The 25,628-nt window shown below is 40.4% G+C and overlaps 1 protein-coding gene across 3 annotated transcripts in view; it reads left to right on the forward strand.

The window, feature by feature from the left end:
* Positions 1–3,819: 3,819 nt before the first annotated feature.
* The window catches only part of SERPINB12 (serpin family B member 12), a 42,109-nt gene continuing 20,300 nt past the window's right edge, over positions 3,820–25,628 (forward strand). Inside the window, exon 1 of one of the 3 annotated variants that reach the window (XM_084762921.1) lies at positions 3,820–3,945. The gene's annotated coding sequence lies outside the window, so the exon portion shown is untranslated. Of the gene's footprint in view, positions 3,946–21,719; positions 21,823–25,628 lie in introns of those variants that run through there. The other 2 variants (XM_084762920.1, XM_084762919.1) reach the window with 2 other exon arrangements.

Here is a 25,628-nt window from a genome sequence, read left to right on the forward strand (position 1 = left end):
GTTTTCAGTGTACATTATACATAATTTACTCTTTCTCTGGTGTGATGGGCAGCTTACATTTAGGATCTATAACCCTGGAGATCTCTTCAAAACATGAAAAACTCGACTGGACTTGAATAAACCCTAGGAAGATTATACAAGGACATGCATAAAGTTGCCCTCAATGTGTATATAACCTTGAGTTGGGCTTGAGAACTGGTTTTAGAGTTGAAGTGAGGGCTGCTCTCACTTTCAGCTGGAACACTCATGGATTAAAGTTTCAAACAAAAGCCTTGGCAACTTGCTTCCTCATCAGTGAGTCAGACACTGTGAGAACACAGCCACCTTAAACTGTTTGGGTTCCATGCCCCAGCCTAGCAACAGCCTTCTACATTCATGGGTTATTTTTATGGGTTATAAGCTATTTTGTCACATAAAAGCTGATGACTTCTCACAAGAGCCTTGTCAAAGTGGCAGCTCTCATTTGCCTCTTTTTGAGGAAAGACAGCAATGTTGTTCAGGGAAGTCTAATTATTTGCCCAAGATAGTTGACTTAAAATGCACGAGTGATGGGACCAACCTTGGTCTTCTGAATTCAGTGTGGCTGCCCCATCCCTTAGAATTGGAAGAGTCTGTGTCATGTAGTTTAAGAAACACCTGTTGTACATCTAAATGACAACAGTAGAAAAGGAGCCAGAAGAGTGGCTGGGCTTGGGTTCTTCTGTGTTCAGGCCTTACTCCAGTGTGCTGGTGTTTGGGGGCATTTTCCTACCATATAGAAATACTTACAGGTCACCTATGATGGTTCAAGGGGAGCTGATAAACAAATGCATGTCAGGAGAGGAGTGAAGTCTGACATTGTCACTCCCATGTCTGAGAGATAGGGCTATGCAGACGGACAGCTCCAGACTTGTTCTGTGACTGCTTTCACCATCTTTTTTATCTTGGCATATTATATTTTTATTTCATGGCTTCTTCACATTCAGTCTTTCTGAACATTATGTAATAACCCTGTGAGACCATGATTTATTCTCACACACTCATTCTGGAGACTGGACTATATAGGCACAGCTTTGGGCTTGAGCACATAAGACCAATGCTTTTTATCTAGAACACAGTCACCTACCAGGAGACCAGGGGACATAGCCTCACTTTCCTGACATGGCTCTGTGAGCATCATATTTGTGGGCTGGAAACTGGTGGCTATCCTAGGTTAATTTCCTAACAATCATCAAAAATGGTTTAATAGATTGCACATGAAAAGCAAATTTGTCCAATGGAAAGGGTCTTAGGTAAGGCAGATGTCTCAGTTTGTTTGTTTGTTTTTGTTTGTTTTCATCAACTTGACATAAGCCAGGGTCATGTGGGAAGAGGAGATTTCAGTTGAGGATATGGATCCATTAGATTGGACCATAGGCGAGTGTTTGGAGACCTGTTACTGATTAAAGACTAATATGTGAAGGTCCACCCTACTGTGGTCTCTGCCACTCATGGAAAAGTGGTCCTGGGTTGTATATGAAAGCACGCTGCGCAAGGCAGAGGGGATCAAAGCTGTAAGCAGCATTCTTTCATGATTTCTGCTTCAGTTCCTACCTCTAGTTCCTGCTTTAAGTTCCTGTCCTGCCTTCTCTCAGTGATGGACTGTTGCCTGGAAGTATAAGATGAAATAAACCCTTTCCTCCCCAAGTTGATATTTGTTACTGTGTGCTATCACAGCAACAGACAACAAAACAAGAAAGGTGATATCTGTTGGGACTCTCTCTGTACAACATTTGAAGTTTAACTCTATTACTTCACTTACCAGCTCTACCAGCCTCACCAGGTGGGGGCCTAGCAGAGCTTTGTTTCTTGAATGATTGCTCATTGTTCACTGCTTCTTCCTTAATTTTACTCTTGTTATCCCTTTCAGCCAGTTGACCAACTTTCTAGCTTTGTCACAATTAAATAATGAAGATAACAAATTTCCTTTAAAATTATGGATTCGGCTTTATAATTGGAACCCAGAGTTGGAAGTGGGGTGTCTGTAGCCCTTTCCCCCTGTGCTGTCATGTGATTGCTTAGCTCTCACTCCAGAGTTCAGGAAATCTCATCTGCATCAGAATCTCTTCAGACTTTGGGTAAGATGTAATTTCAGATGCACTGCTCCAAAGAAACAACATAATGTAAATGAGGACTTATGGAGTATGCCAAGCTCTTGCCTAAGAGAATGAAGGAACCCTAAGAAAAATATCAGGTGCAGACTGACAAGACACTTTGGCTATCCTCACTGAGAGCTTCTTTTCTAAGTCCAGTCAAAATTCAGATGGAGAGATGATTCAACAGTTAAGAGTATGGTTGCTACTTGTACAACCACTTTGGAAATCTATCTGGCACTTTCTCAGAAAACTGGGAATAGGGCTTCCTCAAGACCCAGCTATTCTACTCATTGAAATATACCCAGAAGATGCTCCACCACACAACAGGGACTTATGCTCAACCATGTTCATAGCAGCCTTTTTCATAATAGCCAGAACCTGGAAACAGCCTAAGTGTACCTCAGTCAAAATGGATAAAGAAACTGTGGTACATTTATATCATGGAATACTACACAGCAAAAAAAAAAAAAAAAAAAAAAAAAAACAAAACAAAAAACAAAACAAAAAAAAACACCAACCAAACAAACAAACAAAAAACAAGGAAACCCCAAAATTTGTGGACAAACAGATGGAACTAGAAATGATCATCCTGAGTGAGTTAACCCAGAAGCAGAAAGACTCACATGGTATATACTCACTTATAATTGGATACTAGCCCAAGAGCCATGTCCCATGAAAGTCTTCACTTACCAGGAGATTGGGATAGATGTGAGGACATCCTATTGCGACTCTAGGTGAGAGAAGTATGGGAGAATGGGGAAATAGAAGGACCCAGAGGGTCCTAGAAACTTACAAGAAGAACATCACAAGGGGAATAGGGTGAAAGCAGGAGGGAGGGAGGAATGGGAAGATACAAGTGAAAGGATAACAATTGAGATATAATCTGAATAAGTTAAAAAAAAAAGAGTACTGTTGCTCTTGCAGCAGACCCAAGTTCAGTTCTCAGAATCCACATGGTAGCTCACAACTGTCTGTAACTCAAGTTCTAGCAGTATCCAATGCCTCTTTTGATTTCTGTGGATTCACATACATACATATAAAATAAGTTAATAAATGTATTTAAAAATTGTTAGCAGTAAAAAAAAAATACCTTGAAAAAATGTGCATCTCAAAGTCCTATGCAAGTCTTCCCTGAGCATAGGCATTTTCTATTTTATTATAATTTACTCACATTCCATCCAGATTGTTATCCTCTTGTTCTTATTTTCCAGTTCCCACCCACCCTCCCTCCCTCCCTCCCTCCCTCCCTCCCTCTCCTCTCTTCTGTCTTATTTCCCTCCCCTAGACCTCTGATGGGGAGCCTTTCCCCCCCACTGTTTGATTAGTTTATCAGGTCTCATCAGGGTAGCCTGAGAACAAGTGTTGGGAAGCAAGCACCATGGTTGATTCTGAAACATTTTCCAAGGATCCCAGATTAAGAAACTTATGATCCATGGGGCAGCTGGGTCTTCATAGACACTTTGCTTGTATTCCTGTGGGTCTCTGTGCTTTCAGTTTCACACAAAATGACCAATCAGAGAGACCCTTTAACCCCCTGGGACACAAAAGGCACAAGAAGTCCTTGGCTCTCAGCCTTGCTTCAAGTGTGAAGCGCCTGTTGTTCTCTAGGGCCAGATGCTATGTCAACACACTCCACCCCACAGAACACCCTCCTGCAGGTGAGACCCATTCTCTTGAGAAGGGTGTGACCTCATGTTCGGTGTGGGCTCTGAGTGATCTAATGCCTTAATTGTGGAGCACACTCAGTACCAGAGTTTCCAGGATGGAACAATAGTGGCAGAAGTCATGTTCCCACCTCGCCCTGGAGGAGGAGAAGTAGTTTTCAGACAAGGTAAGGGTGGGGTGACAGCTATTTCTGGGAGAGGAAGGCAAGAACGGTGCAAAGGTAATGTGTGTTTGGTAGCATAGCAGAGGCCTAGGTGGCCAAATGAACACATGCCAGAGAGTACGGATGGGACTGTGAGATGGTTCTGGAGAACTGCACAGGCAAACAGTCTTTCCCAGTGGCCAGGGATAGGTGTTTATGAAGGGGTATGCCAAGGGATCTGGGAAACAGATGGAAACAGGCAGCCTCCGCTGGAAATAGAAATGATGCTGGGAGGTTTTCCAGAATAGAGAACACAGAGGCTCATGTAGGAGAGTGGTGGGAGGGCCTGACACTGGAGGAAAGAATGAAGAAATAGGAAGAAACAGGACAGACAAAAGCCAAATTCTTGACACTCAGTGAGAGGAGAGAATGGGAAAACAGGAGGAGATCTCAATGCCACCTTCCCGATTTTTCAACCACGTGGCTGAGCAGATGGGGAACTCAGTTGAATTCAGTGTTGGCTGTAATGACAGTTGTCTAATGCTCCAGATCTAAATTAATGTATTGGCATAGTCTTCTTTAGATTATGTTATATGAACTTGTGGATTGAAGTACGTGTGTGCATGTGTGTACGTGCGTGCGTGCGTGCATGCATGCGTGCGTGCGTGCGTGTGTGTGTGTGTGTGTGTGTGTGTGTGTGTGCATGTGTGCGCATGCATATGCCTTGGGTAGGAGAAGTTCAAATCTGTGGAAACAGAATTATGCAATTATATAATACCTAAAATGTCCATCTATTTTGGCGCAGTCTCTTATGTTTCTGCTCACTTACTTGAATTAAACAACTCTGCTATTACTCATCTTTTTTTGTAGCATCTTCCTTTCCAAGTCTACAGGAACTTCCTCCCACCTAACTTTGAAACCACATTCTTACGTGTCCCAAGGAACTGCTTCTGATTGTGTCAGTATTAGAATACTGAGGAAGAAAATAAAAAGCCTATCGGAATGAGAAAGGCTGCAGAGTCGCCCTACTCAATCACCACTGTCCTTCTTTTTTACCACCACAGCACCTGGGAACATCACTTCCCCTGTTTCTGGGACACCTGGGTGCCTTGCGGTGTAAGATCCCAGCTGGGCTGCCTTAGTGAGTGATGTCCTTGTAACCTGTTAATATTTTCAGTTGGGAAGATTTCCCCATCATAGGTGAGGATTCTGCACTGGCTTTGCTCTCCATTTACTTTCCTTTATCTTCTCTTTTCTCTCTCTTTGTGAAAAGTTCTTATATATTCCACCTAGCTTAAACTTGCTATGTAGCTGAGCATGGCATAAAAACTCTGATTTCCCTACCTCCCTCTTCAAATGTGAAGATTACAGGTGTTTACCACTATGGCTGGCTTCTGGTCTGGGTTGACCCACCTTTCTAAACTTCCAAGTGTCAGGTTTTGAAGCAGAGAAAGTTGTTTGTTTTTTTTTTCTTGTGTTTCTCATCCTAGGAAAAGTGCTGCTCCTCTGCTCTACTGTCAGCCAACAGCCATCAAACCTTTTCTGCTGACTTCAGAATATTACTTGCTCTTAAAGGCTGGTCTTTATTGCTTGATATCAAATCTTATCAGTCAGCACAGCCAGTCTCCAGACACTTATCAAATGCTCCAGGTTATATAACACTGATTTTGATCTTCCCTCAAGGATGTACAGTTGACAAACATATAATTAAGTAAAGCGTGTCACAAAAGGCAATAATTAGAACACTGAACTTTAAGTGGGAGGAGTGGGCTTAAAAGAGGTTCAATGAGTTGGGAAAGTTTTATGATCGTAGTAGATTTGCACAGTGTGGTAATTCAGATTCCTTTTTAATAAATATTTACTGATCAAATACTAAATCAACATGTTCATGTGTATTGTCTTTTTTACTGAGAAATAGAATTACACTTAGACATGCTGTACATGGCTAGGAGAAGGATCATTTCCTTAAACTCCCAAGATTCCCTAAACACTATGAACTAAATGTTCTTTTATAACATTGTGGCCCCAGGAGCTTGGTATAATTTCTTGTTCAAATGTACATGGAATTTCCAGGGTTGCAACTGCACTTTGCTAAGTCCAGATAGTCTGCAGAGCCTTCCTGGACTTAGATTTTGTCTGTTAAGGTCATGGGTTTTCAAAGAATGTTTGTTAGACTGTTGGGCTGTTTAATTTCCCCTCTCTACAGTTTCTGGGGTCTTGGCTTGAATTGATGAATATTTCTTAAATTTTAGGTAACTTATGGGCTCACAATTTGCACCAATGACACAAGGAAGGAGGAGAAACTGTCAAAAAGACAAAGGGCAAGTCTGCAACTTTCGCTCCTAACATCACAGACCGCAACATGGGCTTCCCGATGAAACACACTACAGACACAGTTCTAGAGGCAGCACAGAGTGTGTTGGGATCATGCATTCTCAACTCAGTGACTTTGGGCAAATTACTTAACATCTTGAGTTTTCGCTTCCTAATATGCAAATGTGAGACAATATTGTCTATCTTTTGTTAAGCATTAAGTGAGGTCAACTAATAAAATACATAGTTACTGCCTGACTTTCAACAAATGCTTCTCTTCTCCTATACTCTTCTTCTAAACTGCATTCTGTTTCTTAATTATTCCTGATATAGATAACTTGTAACAAGCATTAAGTTTTCCAGAGAGTATTTAAATGAGTTCATTCATTGGAAAGGTTTCATATAGTTATAATGTATACAATTTTGCCCAGATTGTGGTACTCAGATCAATGAGCACAGCTTGACAAAGTTCCTGTTATTGTGGCAAAATGGAGACTGTTGCTCTGTCCTATGCAGTGACCATGCACTCACAACACTTCCTATTACTTTAAAGGCTACTTCTGAGGCCTTGGCAATAGTAATGCTATAATTAACACAGAAACACCATCTTGTTCTCAAGCCCTTCGGAATGAAGCTCATACTTCTGCCTAGTTTGTGCGTCATACTGGCAAAGGCTGTTAGTGCTGGAATGCCACACAGGTCCAGGACACATTATATATTTCAACTCAAAAGGTTCAGGGCTGCTCACTTGCAGCTTTTGACTACAAGTTTGACAAAATTCTGCCACCCTCTTGCATATGACTGAAAATAGTGTTTTCATACGGCCGTATGTCAATCACTGTCTGTCAAGGACATGGGTTTTCAAGGATGGTCCAATAATATAGGAATTTTTATTTACCTGTAGCTTATCAGATCAACTGTTTGGTATTTCTCACTTTCTTGGTAATGAGAGAAATACAAAGTTCTCATCAAACCTAAACATTGGGGCTTTGGCAAACATGGGGAAGAATGCTGATTAAGGGGGTATCCCATGATATCCTGGGCTGGGTGTCCATAGGAGTGGTGGGGGTGTTTCAGGTGGAGGTGTGAACTTCAGCAACTTTTCTCCGACTCAATGATTCTGTCTTTCATCCACCCTGTACTCACTGTTAAGAACAGGGTTGTTAAAGATGAAAGAGATTGTCTCCATGGTAGATGCAAATGGCTCTTGAAACTCAGCTGGAAAGTTTGCTGAAGAGCTGCTGCCTTTAGTGTGAGTCTGCAAACAGTTCATGCAAATCCTGTCTTCTGAATGATGTCGGACATGAGAGAAGAATGGAAAACGGGAAAGGAAGACAGGCAGGAATGGGAGACCCCATCACTGTTCCTGTTTGTTGGGCATGTCTCCAGCTCTTCCAAACCCTCCTAAGCTTGCAAAAACTGATCTTGGGTGTGACAGATCTCCTTGTTACATAAACCTTTGGCATATACTAAGCACTCAGCCTGTGTTTATGAATCAAAAGTTAAGTTCTAATCCTGGGGGGTGTATAAGATTTGATACAGAGACAGTATTTGAGAATGTCACTTAACCTTGTCATCTTTGTACAGTCACTGGGTAATCCAGCCATTGTCCCTTCAATTTTCCTATGAACAAATACAGCTCCCCTTCCACCGCCCCGAGTCAGGAATGACAGAGCGTCACAGCTGGGAGGAATCACAGCTCCCTCTATCTAAACCCTTAATGCTGAAGATAATGAAACAGCACGCTAGGAAGCCTTTTGAAAACATGTTAAGCTAGGCTTCCTGGTTTCTATGATGAGCAGGTTCTGACCTTCATCATTGCTGATCTAGACCGGGGCTTTTGGAGGCACGCTCTTCAGCAAGCAACCTCTTCCCTCCCTCATAGTAAACCTTCCCAACTTCTGTATCGTCATGGCCCAAATAAAACATGTACAAAGATGGAATTATACAAATCTGTGCAGGAGCAAGGGAGGCACACATGTTTGGAATAGTGGATGGGCTTTCTCTTTGCTACTTCTTTTTAGCCTTGGAATTAGGTGGCTGTAGTCTGAGCTTTGGTGAAGAAAATATTGACTAAAGGAGGACAGCCTGAACTCTTTAATGATGGCTTTAGCTTCAAGGGAAAAGATCTGTGAGATGAGATGGTTCTGGAGTGCAGACAGGGATTGTTGTGTTTAAACCCTGGAAGCACATTGGCTTGCTGCCCCAGACTTGCCTGCCCATCTTTGTGTCATTGTGTGATTATTAAGTTTAGCTCTTGTTCACTAGGGTCACATACCCAGTGAAGAAATTTTTCATCAATACTTCTTAATTAACATTCCTTCAGCAGCACTCCCAGAATCTAAGTAAAAACAAAACTAATAACAACCATCAAATCAATATTTTAAAAAACCGTTTTACTTAAAGACTTACATGTGGATAGCCACAGCGATGTGTACTAAAGTTAGAGAACGTGGGTTTATTGTGGTATGGTCTCGTTACACTGTCTTCCAAGCTACTTCCTGTCTACACGCACAAAAATACCCTAAGAACTTTCCACAAACAAGTGTCATATTTACCTACAGACAAGAGGTAGGCTCTGATGATTTTGACTGTACACTTTGATTCTGAGGTGCCAATCTAATGGAACATGAGAAGACTGAGAAGTGCTTTTCCTGTCAGCAGAAAGAACTAGTGTCTAGGAGAAACCCACCAACCAGAGGCCCCAGCGACTTGTACTCATTTGTATTCTAATACGATTAGTCATCAGGACTTGCCTTATGAGTTGCTTTTTTGGTCTTAGTAACAGTTTGCAACAGTGCGTTTGTCTTCATTGCTTCTAGTATAATGACTAGGTAGCAAAGAAGGTGTGTGCCTGGGATCCAGTGTTATTTGGAAATCAAGGTTGCCTAATACATTCAAAACCCATGATGACCAACAAATTGGTTTCATATGGGACACTTTCAGATTTCTCCAGAGCAGAGTCCCTCCCTATCTCATAGAAATGAAGCAGTTTTCTTAAACCGCTTTAAAGGAATTTCCAAGTTGATTTTAATAATGAAATCCAAGATCTGCAATTAATAAATATAAAGAGAATGATGATTTTAAAAAGTCACAATTTTACAACTGTTATTGTTATGATGTAAATGAAAATTATTAAAGGGTGCCAAACTTCAGAAAAGTTTTAAGGGTATTTATTTATTTAAAATATATCTCTTCAGTGGGAGTAGGGGCTGTCTCTGACTCTTTTGCCTGCCTTTGGGACCCTTTTCCTTCTACTGTGTTGCCTCATCCAGCCTTGATGTGTGACTCTGTTCCTGGTCTCTATGCAGTTTGTTTTGCTGTGTTTGGTTGGTGTCTCTGGAAGTCCTGCTCTCTTCTGAGGGGAGGTGAAGGGAACAAGGATCATGGGGGAACTGGGGAGGTGGCTGACAGGAGGGAGAGAGACTGAGGGGAGGGAGGGGAGGGGGAAGCTGCAGTCTGGATGTACTATATATGAGAAAAATAAATAATAAGAAAATATGTTTTTATAATAATTTATGAAATAATAGGGCAATAAACACTTAGAGTCGAATCAGCCATTAGATGATCCATGGCAAGGTGACTAGTCACAGGAGGAAGCGCTGTTTAACACAACACAGAGTCCTTGCTCTGCGAGGGCACAGGGCTACACACACGTCATTCTTGTCCCCAAATACACAACCTAGATCCATTTATGCAGAAATACAAAAACCCAACTAAGGGCATTTTTTTTTACACAGTACCTGGCTGTACCCTGCTCAAAGTCTTGAATCAAGAAAAGTATGGAATATTTCCTAGATCAGAATACAAAATGACTGCAGAATACAATCCACAGTCCTGGATTAGATCCTGGACTGAGCAAGAAGGATTTGAATGACATTTGGGGGCAACTGAAGAAACTGAAATATGTACTGTGAATTCTATTAAGTTTGTCCAGATTTCAATAATTGTGTTATTGTTAACACAATATGTTAAACCAATAACAAAATACAAGATAACTCAATTAATCAAAGGTGACAATGGATTAAAAGGTAATCAAGGAAGCACAAATTAAAATGAGAAGGATTCTATTTTTTACCACGTTATCCAACGTTAGAAGAGCTGAGATTTGGAGAAGTTGTCTTTCTAGTAAACTGAAGGGAGTGCTCTTTGTAAGTCCAAGAAGGAAGCAAGGGAAGAGAAACACGTCCAGCTCTGCATTCCCTGCCAGCTCCACCCAAAGCTGATTGTGAGCCGGCCAGAGGCTACTGCCCATTGGGCCGAGATAATCACTGGCACTCTCAGAAAGTTCTCACGCTGAACACTGCTCGTGTTTCATCATGATGCACAAACAGTATTTCATGCACCCCTCAAAACAGTGCTATTTTTCGGTTATTCACATTTCGTTAGGGTTGCCTCTCAGAAGCAATGGCAATGACAGGAAAATAATCTCACAATTCTCTACTTGGTTCTGGGAACAACGGCTACACATTTAGACAAAAACATGGGTTAAGTCAAGTTACTTAACCTACTGCAAGCCTACTGCAAGTCAGAGACCTAACTAAATACTTTAACTTTACTCACTGCTTTAGTTGGAGCCTTACTACATAGCTCAGAGGAGCCTGGAACTTACGATATAGTCTATGATTGGCCTCAAAGTCATGATGCTTCTACCTCTGCTTCTGAAGTACTCACTGTGTCTGAGTCCAAAATGAATCCTTTGTCAACTTAAAAAATAAGTGAAAAGTATCTGTTTTCCAGAGAAAGCTGATTAATATAAAATAATGAAAGAAATATCCAGAGAAAGGATAAATTTACTACCATAAGTACTTATGTTTGTCAGAATCAATGAACACATTCACGTGACAGACTCATTGCCACATGAATGTTGGGTTCAGCTGGGACCTTGTTAATGGCCTGGTGTGCAGAGGTTGGCAGGTTCACACCTGTGTTCTCCATCTCTCTGCAACACACTACATGTGTCCTCCAGGGAAGAGACGTGGTTGAGGTCCCATGCACCCGTTACCACCTTATGAATTCTGCTTTCTTTTTTTGACTGACTCAGTAAATAAAAGGATAATATGCAGGGTGACCAAAGGAAAACAATAGAAAGGCTCGTGAGGCTTTCTGCTAGTCTGACAACACCATGCGGTTTTAATGATAGGGCTACAGCATGTAATGCTTGCTGACTGACATCTACACTCACATTTCTAGGCTCACCAGGAAGGTGGCTGTATTGTATCAGTGCTCAGAGAATTGCTACTGGATACCTGGGAGAGTAAAATAAACCAAAGAGTTTTGATTTTTCCAAGAGGTCAATTACAAATGACCAAATTATGACATCATTTGAAGTAAATATCATATAGAAAGCTTCTTGGCATGAATAAAAACTCATGCAGAATGGTAACAGTTATCAATTTATATTTAGCAAGTAAAATGTAGCAATGTTTTATTGACCTTTTAAGTGGCAAGTTTATTTTACATTTAGATATGAGATTGAGAGCATGAGGGAACACATTTGGGTGAATGGAGAGGGAATAGGCCAATGGACTGAGAAGTCATTGATGTCTTTCCACTATAAACTGAAATTACATGACTAACTCTGGGTCTGTGTTTTTAATGCCCAGAAGCAGCATTGTAGCATATACTCAATGGTTATCTGTTTACTTATAATTGAAAATAAAAGTAATATGAAGTCATACACAGTGCTGCCCACCTATAATCCCAGCTGAGGCAGGAAAATAATCAGTTCAATGAGTTTGAGGATACTCTCAAACAAACAAACAAACAAACAAACAATCAAACGTGGAAATAAAATGTCCACATGGATGCTCTACAGGCATTTGGACAGTTAATGGAAGTTTGAATCTTCTGCAAGCGAAGTATCTGAAAATTTTTGAAGGAAATGGATTTATTAAGATATAATTATCATAACAGAAAATTCACTCTGATGTGTATAATGCCTTTTTAGAGGTGTGCAAACATAACTATAATTAAGTTTTAGAACTTATATCACCCTCCAAAAGACTCAGTATGCATTCACAGTCCCCACTGTACCCCCTTAATCCTGGAAACACTAAGATATTATATTTCTTTTTGGTTTTGCCTATGCTGGACATTTATTCCCCTGGGTGTGTATGTGTACACACACACACACACAGACACACACGCACACACACACACACACACACACACACATATATATATATATATATCCTTTTTGTGACTTGATTCTTTTTCTTAGCACAATATTTTCATGGTTTTTCCATTCTTTTACTGAGCACAATGTTTTCATGGCTCATCTCATCTATGTCTTATATGGGTACCTTATATTTTTAAAGCTGAATAATATTCCATTGTATGAATAGAACACATTTTTTGAACTTGCAAGTTTCATCTTCAGTTAAAAATTTGTGCCCAGAGTACAGAAATAACTCCTATAGCAACCAGTTCAAAAATGGGGAAACTAGTTTCAGTAAGAATCTCTCTAAATGAAAGACAGAAGTAATTAATAGCTACATTTAAAATGCCCACCTCACTTTCTGTGAGGGGAATGCATGTCAAAACCACAATGAGATATCACTATATACAGCCAAGATGGCTAGAAACAAAAGGAACACTGACGTGTGTTGGCGAGGTGTAACACTGTGGGGCTGCTGGAGCCCACATGCTCAGCTACTGGGACTAAAAAAACAGTGTGGCCACTTTCTTCAAGTTCTAAATAAAGAGTTCCTGTAAGACCCAATAATTTTTCTTCAGGCACATACTTAAGAGAAATGAAAGGATATAGCAACAATAACAACAACAACAACAACAACAACAACAACAAAAACCAAAAAAAAAAAAAACAAAACGTATGTATGAGCATTCATAGCAGTATTACTGGCAATAGCAAAAAAGTAGAAATAACCAAAATGTCCATCAACTGGGACATATACAAGAAAAATGTGGGCCATCTTTTCAATTTCTTGATATTGTCTTCTATAGAAAAAAATTTTAAATTTTGATGAAGTCTGGTTATCTTTCAGTTTTATATCATATTTAACAAACCACAACACCCATCCATGAACCATATAGATTTAGCTTTATATTTTCTTTTTAAAAAAGACTGATTTATTTATTATTATTATGTATACAGAACTCTGCCTGCATGTACATCTGCAGGCCGGAGGAGGCTATCAGATCACATTATAGATGGTTGTGAGGCACCATGTGGTTACTGGGAATTGAACTCATGATGGGTCAGAAGTTGAGAGCACTGACTGTTCTTCCAGGGGTCATGAGTTTAATTACTAGCTTTATATTTTCTTTAGAGATATTTTACATTTAAATTTCTGTTCTTTGGGGGCTGGAAAAGTGGCTTAATGGAAACAGAGCATGTGGCCAAGACTAACTACCTGAATTTGACTCTCCATGAACCCCATGATAGAAGATGACTGACTCCCATGATTGTATTGTGACTTCTACACACACGTATGGCACATATGTGCCTACAAATTGCTTGTGTGTTTGATTTTGAGTTACTTTCTGTGCATGATGCCGGGTAGGACGCACCTTTATTGTTTAGTATGTGTAATAAAGACAACAAGTTATGGGCATGTGGCTAGGAAGAGAATTAAGAATCCAGTAGCAAATCCTTGCAGTTAAGGCCAATTGTTTTAAAAGGGTTCTCAGACAGTTCAATGGGGGAAGAGAGTATCTTTCTAACAAAAAGATTTCAGACAGTAGTTATGAATTTTATTGGCCTTAAGAATAAACAAATTACTTTTTTAGAAGGTTCAACTCTGTTTATTTAGAACGGGGGGCAGCATTCTTTCTTTTTTTCTTATTAAATATTTTTATTTTTTACATATACATTTATATTATTACACATATATACAATAAACTATGTACAGCAATAAAAACCATGAAACAATCAGGAATTATATAAATATTACAATCATAGTGCTTTGGCTATTTGTATTTGGCAGCCTTGAAGAAAACACCTTTCCTATCTTGGTGCTTCTAAAGTTCTGAATGTAAATCAGTATCTATCATATCTCATCATTATCAACTTAAAACATCTATCTAGACCTAAAAAACATCTTAACTCTTAAACAATTAAGCTTAATTGTAAAACTAAACTACCTCAAGACCCAGCCATACCACTCCTGGGCATATACCAGAAAGATGCTCCACCATTTAACAAGGACATTTGCTCAACTATGTTCCTAGCAGCTTTAGTCATAATAGCCAGAATCTAGAAACAACCTAGGTGTCCCTCAACTGAAGAATGGATAAAGAAATTGTGGTACATTTGCACAATGGAATACCACTCAGCTATTAAAAACAAAGAAATCTTGAAGGCTCAACTCCTTATTTCATTTTTTAATTGAAGAAAACATACAATACATGCAATATATTACAATAAACCTTTCCCCCTCTTTCAACTTCTCACAGATGTTCCTTTCATCCCTACCCATCCAATTCATTCTCTGTCTTTAAACAAAACAAACAAGCAAGCAAACAAATAAAAACCAACCAATAAAACAAACATGAAAACCCCACAAGAAACTGCTCTCTCTTCCTCTTTTTCTTATCTCATACCTCCACAAAATAATACCTCATACAAACACAAAATTGGAAACTATAATATATATGAAAAAGACCAATTAAGAAAAAAAATGTCCCCACAAAAGCAATATGAGATAAAAAGTCTACAGAAATACCATTGAGATTGAGTTTGTTTTCTGTGGCCATCTACTGCTGGGCATGTGGCCTTTCCTGAAGTGTGGTTAATATACCCAATGATACTCCTTTAGAGAAAATTGATTTTTCCTTTGCAAGTGGGTATCAGTTGCAGGTAGATTCTTGACTAGTGTGAGAGTCTGTGCTTACTTCCCCTTCCAGCACTGGGACCCAACCTGGTTTGAACCTGTGCAGCTTTGTGTGTGCTCCCACAGTACCTGTGAGTCACATGTGCATCAGCCCTTTTGTATCTGGGGGACAATGAGTCATTCCTTCCCATGGACTCTTACAGTCTTTCCAGCTTTTTCTTTGCATTGCTACTTGGGTACTGAAGGAGGAGTTAGATAAAGACATCTCATTTAGGTCCAAATGTTCCAAGGTCTCTCACTCTCTCCATGTTGTCTTGTTGTGGGTCTCTGTGCCAGTTTCTATCCACTAGAACAAGCTTTCTGATGATGGCTGAGCACAGCACTGATCTATGGTGTAGCTGAATTTCATGAGGAATTATTTTACTGCTATTTTTCTTTAACAGGACTGTTGTATTTGGTCTTCTTCTATGCCAATGACCTATGCATTCTCATATTCTTGGGCACCAGAGCAGTGTCAGACATAGGTTCTATCTCATGGAGTGGGCCTTAAATCCAGTCTGACCTTGGCTGGTTACTCTCAGGAAGATCACCTTTCTAGGTCACAGGGTTTGTAGCTGGGTTGATGTTTGCTTTTCTGCTCTGATGGCATGCAAAGTACATTCTAGTATCCTGAACGCTAGTCAATAGGTGGGAAGTCTCTGTTTAGGCAGTAGTTCGTCTTCTCTGTGTTCAGTGAGTTATGTAGGAGCTGTCTTCAGCAATAGGGCCTTGCCCTCAATTTGTGAAGAACAACCGATAGCCTTGGGAATAGCCTGAGACGTTTGGGAGTTGCCATGAGGCCCTTTTGACCAATGACTCAACAAGATGTAACCCATTGCTATTCCTGGAGATTTCACTTGGTGATGAAAGATACATAGTTGAAACACTGTCCCCAATTATTTGTTTGCTCGGTTTAGATTTAGCGCACACACACACACACACACACACACACACACACACACACACACACACACACATTTTAGGAAGCTTCTACAGTAGCAGGTTTCCATATGACTCTCAAATGGTCCCCAGTGTTAGTTGTTCCTTCCCATGTTCCCTCTGTTCCTTCTGTCTTCCATCCCTCTCCACATTTAACCATCCCATTCTAGCCTCCCATGACTAGCCATAACTATATAGTTAATTTTCCTCACTTTTGAGCTCCCTCCCGTCGCACTAGCCTCTTACTAGGTAGCTAATCTCTGTGGTAATACAGATTGTAAAGGGATGCATACCAAATACTAATGCCCACATATAAGAGAAACCATGTAATCTTTTTTTGAGAGAGGTTTATCTTTTTAAGGATTTTTTTTTGTAGATTTATCAACTACCTAAAAATTCCTACTTTAAAAAATAATAACTACATTATTCTTTTCCTTTTTTAATTAATTTATTCTTGTTACATCTCAATGGTTATCCCATCCCTTGTATCCTCCCATTCTTCCCTCCCTCCTATTTTCCCCTTATTCCCCTCCCCTATGACTGTTCCTGAGGGGGATTACCTCCCCCTGTATATGCTCATAGGGTATCAAGTCTCTTCTTGGTAATCTGTTGTCCTTCCTCTGAGTGCCACCAGGTCTCCCCGTCCAGGGGACATGGTCAAAGGTGAGGTACCAGAGTACGTGAGAAAGTAATATCCCACTCTCCACTCTACTGTGGAGAATGTTCTGACCATTGGCTAGATCTGGGTAGGGGTTTAAAGTTTTATGGCCTGTATTGTCCTTGGCTGGTGCCTTAGTTTGAGCGGGACCTCTGGGCCCTAACTTTACATTATTGAGTCATAGAAATAACATGATGATGTGATGAATAAATGAATGAAAGGAGAATTAATAGTCTGGATTTAATTTTGACTAATAAGTAAATGTCTACTTGGCATGGAGGAGATCTAGGAATACGAAGAAAAATCTGTGAGAGACAAAGAAATGTGAGCGCAAAGATGAACAGCACCAGGACTGCTGAAGTATATGAAATGTACCCTTAAGCACATTAGTAACTCTAATTAGTTTAACTCAGTGTGCCACAGAGGGAGAAGAGGGGAAAGCAGAAGGGGAACTCCTTGAGGGGGAGCAAGAGGAGAGAAGAGGATGAGGGAGGGGGATGGGGTGAGTGCAAATAATCAATTATGTAAATATATGAAACTGTTAAGCAATAAAAATTATCTTTTGTTTTGAGACATTTAAAATACATTATTACTTAAGGGGACTAAAATTAAAATTCTGACCCATAATAATCAAGAACTCTAGAGAAAAGAAACAAAGTTTCACAAATAGAGATTCTACAGAAGACTTGGCTGAACATCAGATGGTCCCTGCACACTGGGGAAAAGGCAGTTTCTAGAATCCAGACTGAATGGTGTGAAACAGTTAGGCTGGTACACACTCAGAACACATGCAGAGACATGAGAAGGCCACGGTTTGCCTTGAAGGAAGTGGTGCATCACCAGCAAGTGTGTGTGTGTGTGTGTGTGTGTGTGTGTGTGTGTGTGTGTGTGTGTGGTGTGTGTGTGTGTGTGTGTGTGTGTGTGTGTGTGTGTGTGTGTGTGTCTGTGTGTGGTGTGTGTGTGTGTGTGTGTGTGTGTGTGTGTGTGTGTGGTGTGTGTGTGTGTGTTGCCCGTGCATGTGCATGCGTGCATGCGCGCCGTGGTTTGCACGAGTGGTCAGAGGACAACTTGTGCAGTCAGCTGTCTTCTAACACGTGGGCACAGGGAATTAAAACTCAGGTCAGCAGGCTTGGAGGCAAGTGCCTTCACCAGTAGAGCCATGTACCTGGTCCCTAAGTTCGTTTTGTAGTGACTTTTTTTCTTAATTTTTGAACAGAAAATGAAATCCACATTGACTCTGTCAAGGCGACTGACCATGTATTTTATTACAGCATGGGATACAAACTGGATAGATGTGGCTTTTCTTGGCTGGTTTGTCACCAATTTCATTTGTGGCCTTTCTTGCACCATTAAATTCTGCTGTTTGTTTCTTGTTTGGCCATGCCCACATCTGGAGGTAATGTGTCTGAGGTGGTGCGTTATATATTTACTTTGCCCTCTGGTTTGATGAAGCTAGAAGAGTCAACAAGTTTGTTTGGCGTCACAAGTTCAGTGACACAGGGTGTCCAGTGACCATAATGCCTCAGGAGCTTCTTCCCAAGGTCCTGATGTCTCTTGACTTTAGGAGTAATTACTGGGCAGAATGAGCTTGCATGTGATCAGTCCCCCCTTCTGGGTTTTTATGCATAACCATAGGGGCTTCCTTTTACTGATGCTTTGAGCAAAGCAGTCCTCAAATGTCCACGTTAACTGGACTCATCTTCATAGGATGGGATTGTTCTGGCCAATGTTTAAACTGTCCATCTGTCTGGCTCTCTATGAGAACAGGGGACACACACTGATCAATCTCTAGGGCCATTTCTCCTCTCCAATCAATGATCTGAGCCTTTTCCAGGATCCAGGGATCCTCAGCAGCAGCCACAGCTGTGTTCCTTCTCTGTTCACTCTGAGCAGAGTTCATGAAATGAAAGGCAAATGTATCTCTTATTCCTGGGTAGTTTCTAGAAAGCCTGCAAATGATCTTAAAGATAAATTCATGTCGTAAAGTCTACCAACAAGTCTGTCCAAACATGAGCTCAACAAGGATGACACCAATGACCATGTCAAAGTGGTTGTGGAAAAGCTCATGAGGCCTCAAACTTACACAATGAATGACAGGCAACAAAAGAGTGCTGGGAGCATGTGAAAGTTTCCTCATGGAGCAGCACACCAATTGGTTAACCAGAACCAAATGGTGAGCCCCCAAAACATATGTACAAGTAACATTATACAGACTGAGTAAGTTATATTTAGGAAAATATATATGTGGACGCATACATATGCATATATAGTAGCAGTTAGTGAAAAATGGGTCTATGGATTTGAAAGTCAGCTAGGAGGGGTATGTAGGAAGGTTTGAAGGGAGGAAAGGGAAGGGTGAAGTGATATAATTATATTATAATATAAAAATAAAATTAAAATGATAAAAGTAAAGTGAAAAGCATTATAAGTTAATAAGACACTAAACTTGAAAAATGAAAACTTGTGTTATTCTATTATATTTGTAGGCTATGTTTGTAATTCTTAATCTTTTTTACTTTTGAATAACTAAGAAAAGTAATTAATCTCCGTTCAAAAAAGTATTTTTAACACCAAAAACCCCCCATAAGACCCCAAAATCCAGTGTATTTAAAACATAGAACAATACTATGCACAAAGACTCACAAAGGCTCCAGCCTCCAATGAGACTACCTAGGTCCTAGGAAGGGCCATGTGTCACCATGTCTCCCACTTTTGCCTCCACAAGGTGTGAAAGGAGGGCTCTTGGATGTGGAGGAGCAGAGGATAGTGGAAGAGATCTGCTGTCTGTCCTTCCATCATTTCCCCTTCACTGCCCAGGCACCCTCCTCTTTCTACTTGCAAATGAAAGACCATCAAAATCCTGCCATTCTTTTTGGGTCTTTACATTGATGTCTGGAGTAGAGTTTTTCTAAAATGAGTTATGTTCTTAAGCACTCGAAATGACTGAGGTTGGGGGTGACCACTCTCCCAAAAGCCCCCATGTTGGAGCGGATAGACAGATGGGCATGAGCAGGGATGAGGTGCTGTATGGACCAGCTCCCCACGTGTGGGTCATCCCAGCTCACACTTAGTGCACTGCCAGAAGCAGACATATTATATATTTGAGGTATGTTCTTCCCAGGTGTTTAAATAGCCCATCTTCCAGAAGAAGCTTGTGCCTCAGAGAAGCTCAGCACAAGGATGTGGGGAATTGCAATCCTGTCAGAGTCACAGGGAGGCTCCGAGTTGTCTTTGTTCCCTAAAGAATACTCAGAAAATTAGGTGGTTACACCCTGTCCCCACCCCATGGTGACAGAGTAGTTTGAAGGATTCTTACAACCTGATTTGAAGGAAGCATAGACTATCTAAATAGTTTCTTGTCTACTTTTGTAGGGAAATGATTTATGTTACAGGAGTCATAAGAATCATTTTTCCTCTTCTGTTGGGGCTTATCCTTTAGGAGCCAAGATGGTCGCATCTCAGTTTTAGGGAGAAAAAGCTGGCTTAAACATGTCAGCAGAACAGCACACTTTCTTATATAATGATGACGGGGTTTCCCTGCAGTACAATTTGCTGAAGTGTTCTGGCTTAAAAATGCACAGGAAGTGTGTTCAGGAACTCACCATACATGCATCAATGCAGAGAGAGGAGAGGAGAGCATTCGAGATTCAGATCAGGAGGCTAAACATAAAAGATTTAAAGGGAATTATTCATGTAAATTTGGAAGCCACGTTAATGTTAAATTAAGAGCTGGATGAGCAATTTATAACTAACTCTTCTAAATAGAATTTCAAGATGTGGGAAAATGTTTATATTGAAGTATTAAATAAAAAAAGGACATAAATCACAAATGTAGTCTGAACTCAACTACGTAAAAGCATACAGTGAAGAGAAAATTATGGATTTTCTGGACTTATAAATTACCTTTATTTTCTTCACCATTAAGCATTTTAAATGACATTATTTATTTAAAAAACTCATTGTACTATCCTCTATTAATTTTTACTGTCTCCTTATTTGAAATTTTGTGGCTGGTCATACTGTTATTCTATGAATTAAGCCTGTTTCACAGCAGTTTGTATTTAATTGGCAACTGATGTACTAATTGAAGTATTTCCAAATCTCACGTTCTCTGGCTATAGGTACCTGTGGGTTTTTTTCCCTGTCTTAGAGGATAGAGTGGCCCCTGATGATGACCCGCACTGTGCTGTCCTCAGACTGGGAGAAAGGCTTTCTGTCAAAATCCAATGATATAACTTGATTTCCATTCTATAAATTGAACCTAAAATGACCTCAAACATCTTGAAGCCGCTCCAAGGATGTGTTATTATCCTTAACAAAATATGATCTGTGCTTGAAAAAGAGCCAATGTTTTATGTTTCTAGATACTATCTGCTGAATCATGCAGGAGAGTTACTTCATCTGTGTGGCCTTACTGACAAGGAGGAGAGACCAGGGAAAGAGGGAGTCACTGCTAGAGCTATGTGGTGGGCTGGGACAGAGAGGCAAAGAACAGAGGAGATGGTGAAGAAAGAGTTGAAGAAAAGGAACTGGGGCAAGAAAGAAAGGAAGGGGGTTGCCCATTGTTTATGTTCTGTTTGAGATGCCAGAAGGAAAAATATTAGCTGATGAAGATGGTTAAGGAATTGCCCTAGCAACCGTGGCTTTGTGCTCATGGCTGAGTTAGCAACAGGAACACTGAGAAGTTGACAGCAAAAGAGGAAAAGAGTTATGGCTTTCCACTTGGCTTAGGGCCATACAGATCCCTCTGTACCCAGATCATTTGTTGCTGCAGTGGCACAGGCTGTGGGGAAAACTTGGATTTGGTGTGTTCCGTGTGTAGATTATAAACTTGTAATGTAGCACTATGCTCAAATGGCCATGTAAAGTGCTTAGAGAGAACAAAGAGCAGAGATTCCAAGCTCTGGTTTCTGTAGCAGTTGAATCATTAAAGGCTCCAGCCCCTAATCTATGGCTTTCTGGAAATAAGCAGGCTGTGTGCCAGCTTGAAAAAAAATCTGATTCATGATCATTATTTAAAAGTCACAGAATTGCTTGCTCAACACCTCCTTACCAGTCTCTGTAGGCTGTAGACGTTGGCTGTTCCTACCTTGAGGTATTGAATTGACTCCATCAGGCCACAGACTTTAGCTGGAGACAAACCTCACCAGCTCACAGGTATGTTCTAAGAGGTAGCCAAGTGACTACAGGTAGTGATGCCTCTTCGGGTAGTTGTTTGGCATGTAAACCATACGTGTTGTAGACATTTGTTCTGGGGGAGTCATGGAAAACAGGTAGGTATTCCACTGCAACCCATTCTGGTACTTTCTAGCATTATGACTAAACTCTTCTGAGGTCTAATTTTTTTCTTAAGTCATGTTGAGTTAGTGGGGTCTTCTCCAAGTTACTGGAAATATGAACAAAACAATGGATGTGGAAAGGACTACTACTTATAAATTTTTTTTCCATTTTTTGTTTGTTTGAGGCAGGGCTTCTCTGTGTAACTCTCAATGTCCTGGCACTTGATCTGTAGACCAGAATAGTCTGAAAATCATAGAAATCTGCCTGCCTCTGGCTTCTTAGTGCTAGGATTAAGGCCTTTGACACCAACGCCTGGCTCGTATAAGATCTTAAACTGATGTTTTCATATCTGAGTGCAGGTGCTCTAGTCTGTACTATAGAGGTCTATTGTGCCAAATGTCATGAGTACAAGGACAATGACATTTTCATTCTTTGTGTACCCAGAGACTGACACCCCATTGTCATTTGGTAACTGCTTGTTCAACAAATCAATGCCTGAGCTATTATTTTACAGAAGTCCTGAAAGTTTTAAATTATGTGTTTTTGGGGGGCGGGGTTTTGAGACAGGGTTTCTCTATGTCCTGTCTTAGCTGTCCTGGCTTCGCTTTGTAGACCAGGCTGACGTTGAACTCTCAGCGATCCACCTGCCTCTGCCTCCCCAGTGCTAGGATTAAAGGCATGCATATATTTTAAAACTATGTGTATGTGTGTAGGTTTGTGGATGTGAGTCAGGTGTCCATGGAGGTCGGCGACATTGGGACTCATGAAGCTGGAGTCACAGGCAGTTATAAGCTGCCTGACATGGGCACTAGGAACTGAACTCAGGCCCTCTGCTAGAATAACTGCTTTTAACCCCTCTCTCTCCAGCCCCAGACACACTTTTATGGAAAGAAATGGTGTTTCCTGTCAGTGTGCTATCTGTTTAATCGTGTGGGGATCGGCTGCATATATAAGGCTATAAACACTGGCTTCACAGTTATGATGGCTTATCACTTAAAGCAGGAGTCAAGAAACTCAATGGTCAAGGTCTGAGTGGCCAAGCTTGGCTTTGAGTTCCTTCGCAGCTACCTCAGCCTTAGATCATACATCTGGATGGATGCTTTCTCATAACTCATAACTGCCCCCCTGCCTTTTTTAATAAAATGGGCAATCAGCTGAATTTGCCAGGGGTTAATCTTTGTCAACACTGATGACGGAACGAAGCCCTGCTTTAAAATTTTACAACGGAATAAATATATTTCGTAAAGACAGATTTCTATTTGTTTGCAGGTGAGAAGACTCACATTCAAAAGGTATTTGTTCAAGGTCCCAGATAGTAAAATTCAGGCTGATTTGAGTCTGAGCCCCATGAACTCTGCTCCTAAGGTCCTTTGTCTTCTCCCATGCTCTGCTATTTTGGCTGTCTTTGCCTCTACCCCTCAGTCAGATGGGGCAGGAAGTGGGAATTATTTCCAAACTTAGATGACTTAGTTTATACTCTGAGAGAACCAAAGGGTTTTATGAAAAGATAAATTGGTATTTTGTTTGTCTATTTTTCCTTTTTTCTCTTCTCTTCTCTTTTCTTTCTTTCTTTCTTTCTTTCTTTCTTTCTTTCTTTCTTTCTTTTTGAGACAGGGTCACTATGTAGCCTTAGCTGTATTCAAACTCAAAGAGATCCACCTGCTTCTGACTCCAGGATGCTGAAATTAAAGATGTGTGTCTCCATGCCCAGCAAATTGGTATTTTTATGGCCAATTTTAAATTGGTGTCTCCTCTTCTATAAGCATATTTTGTTTTCTCAGTATTGAGGTACAGATTTAGATATGAAACTTATTCTTAACAATATCTTGAATATACTGCTGTCACCAATAGGATGCTTTTAACCGTGGTGCTTTGTGTCAGCAGCTGGCAAGGGCTTTGTTTGGTGAATCATAATGGTGTCCTTGAATTTTTAATTCCAGGTAGAAAAGGTCTAATTAGTCATTAAAAGGTTAATTGATTGGCTTATAACTCAGGATGAGTTGTAACATACCTGGAAGGAAGATATACTTGATGAAGCAGGCACTATTTTTTACGGAGTGGTGACAGATTTTTTTTTGTTTGTCTGTTTCTTTTTACCTTGCCTTCTATAGGATAGTCAGTCAGATTTATCACCAAAATTGCTTCAGATTCCTTGATCACTTGACAATGAATATGTGTTTTCTCTAGATGTACTTACAAAATTCTGAAAAACCAAGGTTATGGTTAGAAAAGGATCAAAAATATAATATGTGTTTTAATATCGTTAATTCTTCTGTGTTTAAGGTCACCAACATTAAGGACAGGCTTTTTTCAGCTGCTCAGATGAGACTTACATGTCACAAGGAGGATGCTTGTCACAGATGCCTCACAACACTCAGCTTTCCTCATTGGTGGTAATGCATCAAGTGACTTCAGCATGCAGCTGTGTCTTGCTGCTCATTCTGTTGTCACTATTGTCACCATTACACCACCCTGAATCTTTAGGCTTATTTGCAGTCACATTTTTTTTGCTGGGTTTTTTAAAGCAGGATAAGTAGATGTAATCCTAGATTAAAGATAATCAAATGAGATGGAATCTGCTGAGGTGCCTGAAATCTCAGGGCAATATCAACAGCCAACAATAACAATAGGGGAATCACAAATCCGTGGGAATAGGTAAGAAGCTTCCCTGTCCTAAGATTAAAGAGTGATCTTTGTAAAAGACTGCAGTGGCAAACACCCACACAGGAGCCAATGGTCAGCTAGCAGGAGGCAGTTTATTAAACCACATGGTAAAATTTCCATCTTCCTGAAAATCATTACCAATACTTATATGGGGTTTGGAATTGCAGAGAAAGAAACAGATTCACATTTCAAGTGATCGAGGATGTGAGAATATTAATAAGAAACATGTTTTCTCTTGTTACTGTTGAGATTGGGGAAAGCCTCTCACTGCTTAGACACTAATTCCAACTGATTGACAGCTTAGGTTGTAAAGACAGCTGTAGTTTGCTTCATTTGTGAAGCAGATGAATAAGTAGCTTATATTCTCTATAATAGCAATATCATTTAAAAACAGTTCATTTGGATTGACAAGTGCCTTTGTAGCTCATATTTGTGATATGATGCTCAGACGATATTGTTGCCTGACAAGACGTTAATAATAGAAGATGTAGGAACCTGAGAGGAGAGAGAGAGAGAGAGAGAGAGAGAGAGAGAGAGAGAGAGAGAGAGAGAGAGAGAGAGAGAGAGAGAGGGAGGGAGAGAACCAGACAAGAGAGGGACCTTCACATGTTGCTAAGTTTTGTAGCTTTCCAATGACTCCCCACAGCTCCTCTTTCTTGTCACAGCCTTTTCTAGCTGATTTCCAGCTCACAGGCAGGAGGAGTTCAGGACTCTGGAGTGCTGGAGCTAGAAGTAACCCCAGAACTTTCTTGGGTTCAATTTTAACTCCCCACAGATGTTGACTATCTTTTATGGAAAGCTTCTTCAGAAGTTTTATAAGATAAAAGTGGAGGTATCTGAACCTCTAAAATTTGCTGAGTAAACATCATAAATAAGCAAACAGGTCAAGCTGAGGACACCACTATGGATAGCCGCCGTCTTAGGAATTTTAGTGTATGTCTCTGCTTCCAAATCCCTAGTTCTTTTCTAGAAGTTTCTTTTCTCTGTCTCTCTCATTTATATTGTCTTTATCATGTGAC

This window comes from Acomys minous (genome assembly GCF_964271855.1).
Source record: "Acomys minous genome assembly, chromosome: 1".
NCBI classification, from domain to species: domain Eukaryota; kingdom Metazoa; phylum Chordata; class Mammalia; order Rodentia; family Muridae; genus Acomys; species Acomys minous.